Source organism: Nymphalis io, chromosome 2 (assembly GCF_905147045.1).
Source record: "Nymphalis io chromosome 2, ilAglIoxx1.1, whole genome shotgun sequence".
In the NCBI taxonomy this organism is placed as follows: Eukaryota; Metazoa; Arthropoda; class Insecta; order Lepidoptera; family Nymphalidae; genus Nymphalis; species Nymphalis io.
Window position 1 is genome coordinate 14,245,586 of NC_065889.1, and position 12,500 is coordinate 14,258,085.

Consider the following 12,500-nt stretch of genomic DNA (forward strand, 5'->3'; position numbering starts at 1 on the left):
CGAGTTACAGGAAGGAAGCCTTCACGTGTATTAACTCTTTTGTAAATTAATGTCAACGTACTATCCAGGTGACACATACCACCATACGTTTCTAGTTTCGTATCACACCATTGTCATGCAACTGTTATTTTTTATTTATTGATATTAAACGTCTATTTTCGCGCTTTAGAGGTAAAACTGACGTCAATCTTCGTCGCTCTCTACTCTTTTATACGTGGCGCATATACTACATATTGCGTTGCTATATAGTAAGAAAAATATATTTATTCTATAAGCAAACTTTTTTGTGTCGATGATTCATTCACTTGGTCGATGCCCCGTGACGACCGCATTTTATATTATCAATATTCGTCCTCCTATATACCCCTGTTCCATTTATATTTTTTAAGCGCATTGTTAATAATAAAGCAGGATTTATAAAGCTACAAGAACAAGGATGTATCAGATTTATATAGCTGGCTGCCAGCCTGAGGCCAACACTTTTTGAGAATGCTTTTACTGGTGGGTTGATTTCATGGATTGCCTCGTTGTTCTAGTAGCTTGATATAAGGCCGCAGATCCCAAAGGTCCTGGGTTTAAATCCTAAATTGAGCAATAAATCTTAACTTTTATTTTATTTTTTATTAATTAGTATATTTTTAGTAATTTTTTTGTAACGTAAACTTTGCATGAATTTAATGAATTATTTAATTTTAATTTGTACCTATATCAATTTCAAACTATTTGTGTTATTAATTTTAATTTTATTAAGTGCATGTTTATTTTTTTATGATCTTTAATTTGTACCAATTTGGACTTTTTTTTTTTTTTTAATCTTTCTACTCATGTTGCTATAATTATGTGTTAATGTATTTTTAAAACAAATATTGTAATTGTTGTGGCTACTTTAAAAAGCTTCACATGTTAGCTATTTTCACTAAATTGTTTTACATTTGTTCTCTCTGTGTAACTGCTATCTTTGATCGTTGCATCATAAAAAGTTATTCTTGACATTAATCTGCTTTTTTTTGGTGTAGAATTGAGTTTAGTGTGCTTTACTATAGTTAAAATAAAAAAACAAATGTTAGATTTTGTTACAATTCGTTAGATGTTTTCAATGCTCCAACACCAATGAAAACGTTGTAACATTGTTGCATTACACTTTATAACTTACATTCAGGACTTTAGAATTACTTTCAAATATATTTTTTTTTAAATTGCTGTGATGTTTAATAATATTAATAAAAATTAAATTAAAATGAATTAATTTGTTTAATAATATTAATTTTAAATAACGTTACATGACAAGAAAACATTTGATAACGTTTCCTACAATTTGTGACAAAATGTAATAATTTACTACCTTTACTAAAGATAGGTAGTCGGACGAGCATATGGGCCACCTGATGGTAAGTGGTCACCAAAGCCCTTAGACATTGGCATTGTAAGAAATGTCAACCATCGCTTACATATTCAATGCGCCACCAACCTTGGGAACTAAGATTTTATGTCCCTTGTGCCTGTAATTACACTGGTTTACTCACCCTTCAAACCGGAACACAACAATACCAAGTACTGCTGTTTTGCGGTAGAATATCTGATGAGTGGGTGGTACCTACCCAAACGAGCTTGCACAAAGCCCTACCACCAGTAAAATACGATTAAATGATTAAGGCGTGAACACGTGATAAATAAATAAACAAACACTTTAGCTTTTAAAATATTAGTAAAGTTTGTTTATTATTAATATTTTAATTAATTTATTTTTATTTTTCTATAACATATAGTGCAGTATAAGATATATTAGTTGGTGTAAAAGTCTTGAATATGTTGAGAACTATACAAACTATTCTCATATTACAAACAAAGTTTAGACTAGACTTTGCATTATAAGAAATGTAAACCATCACTCACATTGCCAATGCGCCACCAACCTCGGAAGCTAAGACGTTATGTCTCTTGTGCCTGTAATTACACTGGCTCACTCACCCTTCAAACCGGAACACAACAATAACTAAGTAGAATATCTCATGAGTGGGCGGATACCTACCCGGACCAGCTTGCACAAAGCCCTATCACCAGTAATACTGATATCTCTTTCCATCATTATTAATTCGACATTCGAAAGAAGAAGACACAGAATTGTTTAACTAATGTAAATGTTCAAAAATGTTTTATAAGTGCAGTGTTGACGCACCACTACCTAACTATTTATCCAAATAAATTCACCTTTGGTATTTTTCTTTCTATAGTTCAAGGATAATTAAAATTAAATTATGTATACAAATGCAATAATCCTTCAATTTCCGGCTCTTATCATCCGTAACCGTAACAGCCTGTGAATGTCCCACTGCTGGGCTAAAGGCCTCCTCTCCTCTTTTTGAGGAGAAGGTTTGGAGCTTATTCTTCAATTCAATTTCTCCAATGCGGGTTGGTGGAATACACATATGGCAGAATTTCAGTGAAATTAGACACATGCAGGTTTCCTCACGATGCTTTCCTTCACCGTAAAGCACGAGATGAATTATAATCACAAATTAAGCACATGAAAATTCAGTGGTGCTTGCCCAGGTTTGAACCCACGATCATCGGTTAAGATTCACGCGTTCTTACCACAGGGCCATCTCGGCACATAATCTCTCATCATAATATTAAGCTATTCAATTAAGATTTTAATATATGTCATAAATTTCTCATAATGATGACACCTTTCATTGACAGAGCTTGATTTATAATCGAATTTTCTTTCATTTAACCTGTATTTAACTTGCATTCCATAGAATAATAAAATAATAATAAGAATTTGCTGTTACTAAGATCAAGATATGAAAACGTTCACGTGTCAAATATTGTAATTCAATATTCTGAAAAATCCATCCAATTATTTGTTGTTGGTATCGTCAAATTGAAAACTTTTAATCACTTCCTTTTTCTCTATACATTTTCTGGTTCTAGGCTCTTCAAATTCTGTTAAAAATTATACATTTCGTTCATTTAGCTTTTATATTTTTATAGTTCAAATATATTTATAACTAGTTTCCGCTTTTGCCCGTGTGAGGTGGTGGTGCTAATATCTTTTCTGAACAATAAGCAAAATTTCATGATAATCGATTTTTTTTATAGAATAGGAAGGCGGACGAGCATATGGACCACCTGATGGTAAGTGGTCACCAACGCCCTTAGACATTGGCATTGTAAGAAATTGGGAAATTACATTGACATTGGGAACTAAGATTTTATGTCCCTTGTGCTTGTAATTACACTGGCTCACTCACCCTTCAAACCGGAACACAACAATACCAAGTACTGCTGTTTTGCGGTAGAATATCTGATGAGTGGGTGGTACCTACCCAGACGAGCTTGCACAAAGCCCTACCACCAGTAAAATACGATTAAATGATTAAGGCGTGAACACGTGATAAATAAATAAACAAACACTTTAGCTTTTAAAATATAGTAAAGTTTGTTTATTATTAATATTTTAATTAATTTATTTTTATTTTCTATAACATATAGTGCAGTATAAGATATATTAGTTGGTGTAAAAGTCTTGAATATGTTGAGAACTATACAAACTATTCTCATATTACAAACAAAGTTTTGTATCATAAGGTACCATGATCCAGACCGATTTCAGCCACGGCGGTCAATCTCAGGAGAGATTAGCGAACTACGCAGGAGATATTATATTGAACAAATGTGTGCGCAAACACAGTTGCACCCTCTATTCCCTAGCTCTTATAAAATGACGGGACGGCAATCCGACACGACCGAAAAGAGTTCAGGCGCAAGACCAACGGCTTTACGTGCTTTCCGAGGAATGGGAGTGTACACACTTCCAACTTCCAGAACCCGCTTTCATAATTTCGTAAATTACACACACTATAACTACCTACATTTGAATTAACTTATTATAAATTCAATGTTAATATGATTATAAGATGTCATGAAGAAAATCTATTGATACGTTGATACCTCTAACAATAGCGAGGTATAACAAGCTTAGGTATAATTATTGCAACCTGTCATCGCCTGGTCAGTTTTAGGTCAAGGCAGTATTACTAAATCCTCAAGGATCCCTGTTAATCCTCTTCTAATAGACTATTGTATACTCAACACTGCCAATGGCCTTAAAACCTTTGCATACAATTATGAGCTGTGTGTTAATAGTGCAAGTGTCAATTTTGTCTGTATAATTTGTTATCTTAAGATTTTAAAGTCATCAATTATAAATTATATATTCGGTCAGATATTTAAAACAAGTTAAATTAAAACTCAAGATAAAAATTAAACCAATTTCTTCCAATATTTGTATCTCACATAAGCCGAGATGGCCTAGTAGTTAGAACACGTGAATCTAAACCGATGATCGTGGGTTCAAACCCGGGCAAGCACCACTTAATATTCATGTGCTTAATTTGTGTTTATAATTCATCTCCTGCTTGACGGTGAAGGAAAACATAATGAGGAAACCTTTATGTGTCTAATTTCATTGAAATTCTGTCACGTGTGTATTCTACCAACACGCATTGGATCAGCGTGGTGGAATAAGCTCCAAACCTTCTCCTCAAAATGGGGAGGAGGCCTTAGCCCAGCAGTGGGACATTAACAGGCTGTTACCGTTATATACAATAGTTGTGTAGTTCTAATAGTTCAACAACTTTAAATAATATCATAATACATATTTTATAGAAAAAAATGAAAGTGGTTAATCATTGAAGAGACAAAATACAATTGTAAATCATTGAAGAGAAAAATTACAAGCTTTTAATTAAGTAAATAACAGCCTGTAAAATGTTTTACTGAGCAAACCTAGGGTAGGTTGTAGGCCGCTTAAGGAAGCTTAAGGGAGCTTCTAACCCGAAGGTTGTGGGTTCGATTCCCACCCAGGACAGACATTTTTGTGCATGAACATGTATGTTTGTCCTGAGTCTGGGTGTAATTATCTATATAAGTATGTATTTACAAAAAAAAAACAAAGTAGTATATGTAGTATATCAGTTGTCTGGTTTCCATAGCACAAGCTTTGTACAAGCTTAATTTGGGATCAGTCAGATGTGGCAGAAGTGTATTGCATGCAAGTCTAACCACGATGTTTTCCTTCACCGCCGAATATATAATTTACAGACACAAACTAAGCACATGAAAACTGAGTCGTGCCAATAACTATTATAAAATTTGTTTGTGGCTTTCTTAGCAATTTTTTTCTGATTTACATACGTAAATAAATACTCCAATAAATACATAAATTAATAAAATAGCATTCTAAAAACTTCCTTTTTATTTTTGTATTTATTTATTCATTTATTTGAAACACCATAATGTTCACAAAAATACAGTAATAATTGAAAAACACACATTTTCATAAAATTATTCCACTTCTCTAGAGTCTTCCTACCAGTCATTATGAACAATGACATTGAACTAAAGTCAAGTAACAGAAGCGTTGTCATGTCATACAAAATTGACATAAAAGTATCAAATAGAAGTATCTTGTACCTCTTGTTCTTGTATTATAATTGCCATATGACTTAGCGCTATTTAATAAACTATTTAAGATGTATTAGGATGCAGAAAAGTTTTTAAATTATCCACGCGGGCTGTACGCTGGTAGTGCAGCATCACAGTTCGTTATTTCAAGGAAGGCGTGTACTAACTCGATCTAACTTGTTCCGTCTCGGCTGCTTGTTGTTTGAGGGCACCTGTTTGAACACTAGTTATGACTCTCAACTTTACGTATTTGCATCTTAAATAAGTACTGGAAATGGGATTTATCTTTGGTTTTCCTATTTGAGCTTTAGTAAATAGTGTTTTTTGGAATTCTAAAGTGTAATATATAAGTTAGGATTACTAAAGCTTTTTTCAAGAACTCCATATAGTCCATAAATAAACTACTTTTAGAAATATTAAAGAACTCTGTTAATAAGATGTTCGCAACCAATTGGATTAGTCAATCCTATATTTTATAAAACAATGTGACTTTGTGCGACCCAAACATTATATATTCTACCGTATTTTTTAACGCTGGAAAAACGCGTTACGCGTTTCCCCCACCGGAACAGTGCGGGAGGGTATGTGGGGCTCGCCGGTGTCCAAGGCGCCAAGTGCGCCCTAAACATCGGAATAAAAATAATATCGGAATACCCACTAAAAAACCAGCGGTACCCTTTCCGTCTTAACGAGGAGCGCCACGGGATCGCTTTCGCATGCTCCCGTGATATATATTCTACCGCCTATGCCAAGTATGTTGTGACAAAGACCAAAAAAAAACGGGATCCAAATCGGTTATAGTATGTCAAGCAAATAATTTATGATATAATACTAAAATACTTTGAAATAACAATTTTTGGAGTCGCTATGGTTAAAGATTATAACATAGAGATATTACCTACGTTTTAACCAATTTAATTGTGTTGACAAAGCGACATTTATTCTCGTCATAAGAGAAATAAAATGAATGTCTGAAATAAATATATATTTGCGTGCATATATTATAATATAAATTTGTTAACGATAGTTAATCATATTTAATGGTGATCTTAGCCAACGTACGTAGCTCACAAGTTCAAACAAATATAAATATATACAGCAACCCACCCCAGTGAACAATACACCGACGCGCCACATCAATAATTTTCACTATGACATCATCAAGTTGCAGTGACGAAACACGTTCGAGCCAAATTATATCGAAATCGTTCAGCGAAATCATTTATTGCTCATATAAATATTTTAGAACCTTCGATGTATAAAATAATATAATCGTTTACAAAATAGGTATTTTGAAATTTTCATCTATCGATACATATATAATCGAACCACTAAAATACCACTCATCACGAGATCTCCTAAACTATCCACCCGATTGACTTGAAATTCGTCAAAATTACGTCTTCCCCGACGTAAACGCTCAGTAAGAACGGATTTTAAGCAAATCGTATCCAAAGTCCATTTTTCTTCTTATCTACCCGCGAGAATCCGGGACGATTCGCTAGTTGTATATAACGGCGCGTAAAAATTCCCCAGCTAACACAACAATTACAATTAATTCCCACTTAAACGCACACAAGCAATGTTTTAAAATCACGAAATTGGTTGAGTGTCTCAGTTTGACGTTTTAAGGTAAATTAATTATTTATTATTTCATTAGTCTTTCAGTTTGACTGACTGATATTTGGTCAGCTCCTCGACTTATTACTTGTTTCAAGCGCTTCTGAGTAGGTACCATCACTCATCACGTATTCTACCACCCAACAGCAACACTTATTATTGCTATATTCCGGATTGAAAGGTGAATCCAGTGTAATAACAGGAACATAACATCTAGGTTCCTAAGATTGTTGGTATTCGCGTTGTGAGGGATGATTAATATTGCTTACAGCACCAATTTCTAGGTGCGGTTGTGACCATTTATCAGCTGGCCCATTTGCCCGTCCGCCTAACAATATTATAAAAAAACCGTAACCGTAACAGCTTGTAAATGTCCCACTGCTGGGCTAAAGGCCTCTTCTCCTCTTTTTGAGGAGAAGGTTTGGAGCTTATTCTTCAATTCAATTTCTCCAATGCGGGTTGGTGGAATACACATATGGCAGAATTTCAGTGAAATTAGACACATGCAGGTTTCCTCACGATGCTTTCCTTCACCGTAAAGCACGAGATGAATTATAATCACAAATTAAGCACATGAAAATTTAATGGTGCTTGCCCGGGTTTGAACCCACGATCATCGGTTAAGATTCACGCGGTCTTACCACTGGGCCACATCGGCTATAAAAAAACACCGATTCACTATTTTTAAGGCCATTTTCGGGTTAAACTCTCATATAGCATTGCTTTTACAGTCTCAGTCAGTTCCAGATGAGAAGGCGGGTGTCATTAATTATATTTGTACCAGTAAGAGATCCTCCTTCAATTCTTATACGTGTACATTACATACCAAGCTATAATTATTAATTTACAACTTATGGCCCCCTATGTCTGTTTCCTTTTTACGACGGTTGGGAGAAAGTGTAAGGAATAACTTACCTTTTTTATAGTGTCAATGTTTATGGATGGAGATGGACGTGGACTATTTGCTCACATTTATAAATAAAGATAAAAATCTTAAATTGAAAACAGTTTTGTTTTTCAGCTTTAGTTTACAAAATAAATTATACACATAGTTGTAGACGTTACGCGGCGCGGCTATTTATACAACCAAATTAAGAAGAAATTACAATTTCCAATGTTTCTAAGAAGGAATACGTGTAACAAGGATATACAAAGAAATACGTGGGTCATTCTAAGCTGGTCGTGTTAGCTAAAGAAAAACGCTCCGACGGGCAGTCATTAGGCAAATTGAATGTGTCTGCGTACGATGATTTGTTCGTGTTATACTTTTCACTCGCTAAGGGAGATTTGAGATATTATGGGAATTTTACGTTTTGCTTTTGTTATCTTTGCATACATTAGAAAATTGGTATTCTAAATTAATTGGCATATTAACAATGCATAGATTATTCTAAGTGATATCAGTACGTATTACAGAACAAAGTGTTCTTGCCGCGTCTCTTTGTCTGAATGCGTCAAACTCAAAAACTACCGAATGAATGTTCAGATAGCTTTCACCAACAGACGAAGTGATTCATTCAGAAAGGTTTTAGTGTATAATTCATTAAGGCTTTGTGTATATTGAATAATATGAAGATGATTATTGAAGCTGTCGGAAAAAATCATACCGATATGGAGCTTTAATAGCGAGTGCCGCATGAACCAAAAGAATATATATACAATATTAATATGCAGAAGCTAATCTGACCCGTGTGGAGCCGTGACGGATAGCTATTTGTGAGTATGAAAATGTATTTATATCCCAAATAACTGTAGTAAAAAATCATAACAATGTACTGAACCACAAAGATGTGTTTGAGCTACTTTCAATACCAATGAGAATGTTTTTTACGAAATTTCTCTAAAATAAAAACTACTTTTTTTATTTATTAGGAATTCAAGGATATATACCAAGAAAACAAATGTATTATTTATAAGGTTTAAATTTAATTTCTTTACTGGTATGTTTAATTTTTAAACCATTTACTACGAGAGCAAATAGGGAAGATAGAGAGAAAGACGCGACAACAAAACAGATAAAATCTTTTAAACATTGCGATGTTGCCATTCATGGAACTCTTGTATATTTAATTATACTCGCTCTTATATAAATTATCTTAAATGCATAGAACAGAGTTACACATTTAAATAACTTTAAACAGGCGTGTAAACACTTTTCAAGTGTTTAAGTTACTTTAATTATTTATTTTAATGTACACTGCAAAATCAGACATATCAATCAACACCCCAATAATCTCTTCATTTATTAATTTTATTCGAAGAACGCCATTTTTATAGCCGTCCGTGTAACTTTTTTGCAAAAACCCGCCAAAAATAACTATCCTTTTTCCACAGATAATAAAACTAGTGTTTTATGTCAAAAATATTTTTGACAAAAATAGATTATCAAAGTGAATAATAAATTAGTATAGACAAAAATAATGATTTATTCGAAATATACGGTAATTAATAATTATAATTTCTTAAATATAATATTCAACTTCGAGAAGGAAGCCGATCGAAGAATTCGCTTGGGATGGGCAGCATTTGGCAACCTTCGTCAAGTACTCAAGTCGTCTATACCGCAATGTTTGAAGACGAAAGTCTTCAACCAATGCGTCTTACCTGCCATGACATACGGTGCCGAAACGTGGACACTAACTGCGGGACTAGTCCATAAATTCAAAGTCGCTCAGCGTGCTATGGAGCGAGCTATGCTCGGAGTATCTTTGAAGGATAAGATCAAAAATGAGATTATCCGAAAAAGAACCGGAGTCACCGACATAGCTTGCAAAATTAGCAGGCTGAAGTGGCAGTGGGCTGGTCACGTATGTCGTAGGACCGATGGCCGTTGGAGCAGACGAGTCCTAGAGTGGAGACCGCGAATCGGCAAGCGCAGCGTAGGGCGCCCTCCAGCCAGGTGGACCGATGACCTTAAGAAGGTGGCGGGCACCAACTGGATGCGGAAGGCGGAGGACAGGGAGCTTTGGTGCACCTTGGGAGAGGCCTATGTTTAGCAGTGGACAACGATTGGCTGTTGATTGATTGATTGAAATATAATATTACTTGTTAATATCATTTGCTTACAGACAGTAGAATGACAATCTTAACAATTTATTTTAAGAAACAATCGGTTAATGTATTTTATGTCATGTTCACTGGTGGTCATGTGATCTATGTTGACCGGTCAGTTAGTCACGAGACGCGCCTATTTTACTAGTGGTAGAGCTTTGTGCAAGCTCGTTTGGGTAGGTAACACCCACTCATTACATATTCTACCGCAAAACAGCAGTACTTGGTATTTTTGTGTTCTGGTTTGAAGGATGAGTGAGCCAGTGTAATTACAGGCACAAGGGACATAACATCTTAGTTCCCAAGGTTGGTGGCGAATTGGCTATGTAAGCGATGGTTAACATTTCTTACAATGCCAATGTATATGCGTTGACCATTTACCATCAGGTGGCCCATACGTTCATTCACCTTCCTATTCTATAAAAAAAATGTTAGAAAACACGACGTTTCAATGTAATCAATTCATTAATCACCAAAACATAAAATAAAATTTAAGTTTTATCAATTTTGTCTGGTAATATGCACAAAGTGAACTAGTTTATAGTTTAATTGATTCTTTGTAACAATACTTATGCTAATTTGCAAATAAGAATAAAAAGAAAAGAAAACCGTTGCTTCATTTGTACAAAGTACTTTGCTAGGAGCAACAAGGAACCAAGAAAGAAACGAACAATGTTATAACTTAACAACTACGTTGTGTTTAAAAATGAACATACAATGTAGATACGTAGTAACAGTAAGAGCCTGTGAATGTCCCACTGCTGGGCTAAGGCCTCCTCTACCTTTTTGAGGAGAAGGTATGGAGCTTATTCTATCACGCTGCTTCAATACGGGTTGGTGGAATACACATGTGCCAGAATTTCAGTGAAATTAGATGCATGCAGGTTTCCTCACGATGTTTTCCTTCACCGTTAAGCACGAGATGAATTATTGAACCCACGATCACCGGTTAAGATTCACACGTTCTTACCCCTGGACCATGTCAGCTATATACGTGCACATGAATAATACACGTAGGTACATGTTCATGAATATATTATATATATAATACCAATTACAAAGAAGTAACTAATTACAAAATAACGATTTCCAGGACAATTTATCAAGATGGAACAAATTAAGCTAATTATGCGATAAAAATCATTTACAGACCACATAGATATCTCACACAAGCCGATACCTACCTAGAATAGGAAAAAAAAACAAAATAAGTGTGTGTCAGCTATGACGTATTATGTCAGCCATGACGTATAGTATATACGCTGGGCCTATTACACAGTTATACATACATACTAATTACTAATATAATGTATCAGCTTTCTAGCTTGCATTGGAATATCTAATATACCATCGTAATTTATTTTACTTCTACTCATCCAATTAACTACAATTATTTTGATATTGCAGTATGATTGATACCATAACAGACTAGGGACCACATAACTTCTCAAAAACAGATTTATAGTGACGTAACAAGAGAGCATCACGACGTTCGCCATCACGATATACCAGTTGGTTCCACAACAAGGTATCTTTAACATCTATAATGCATTATTATTCATATATATTACAACTCTGTTTTTTATTTTCTTAGTTGTTGTTATATTTGTATGTATGTATATTTTTGAGTATTAATTACCGACTTCACGAATTTAGTAGAGAATGCCTTTAGGCATTAAGTCCGCATTTTGTCATGCTACACAATGTGGTGGTCAAAAAAGTTTTTAAATAAATAAAGGTACCAATAGATATTTCACATCAATAAATAATTTGCAAACACATTTTCTTTATGCATACCATTTAATGGTTAGTTATTACATTAAAGACTGGCCATTAGATAAGCCAGCTGTTAATCCCGACAGCTAAGTTGTCCGTTCACGGTTCTTATTGCACTGTTTCGCTTTGTCATATGAAAAGGCAGCATTCGGACACCTAGATAATAAATATATTTATTTGTTGATTTATTAATTTTAGGACGACAATCATAATTAAAAAAATTACCAATTTCAAAAATAATATTAAATTTGAATGTATTATACATGTGTATTTAGCAGCTGTACTCAACTTGCGGCCCACCGGGCTTTAGTTATTGGCCAACTTGATGTTACTTTATTTTGAACTATTTTGAATTTCAAATTTTTTTATTGACAGCTAAAAAATTTGAATTAAGCAACTGCTTGTGTCCACGGATACTGTAAAAATTTTAATATCATTTGAACAATCCCGAAACCAAAAAAAAACAATCATTACCTTTTTTTTGCGGCCCGCGACACCATGTGTTTGTTGCTCGTTTAAAGAAAAGGTAGTATCGCTGATATTCTGCCATTTTGCGGTAGAATATCTGATGAATAGGTGGTACC

At 34.3% G+C, this 12,500-nt stretch overlaps 1 protein-coding gene across 1 annotated transcript in view; it reads left to right on the plus strand.

The window, feature by feature from the left end:
- The window catches only part of LOC126776840 (peroxiredoxin 1), a 229,877-nt gene that overhangs the window by 165,632 nt on the left and 51,745 nt on the right, over nt 1-12,500 (plus strand). The window lies entirely within an intron of this gene.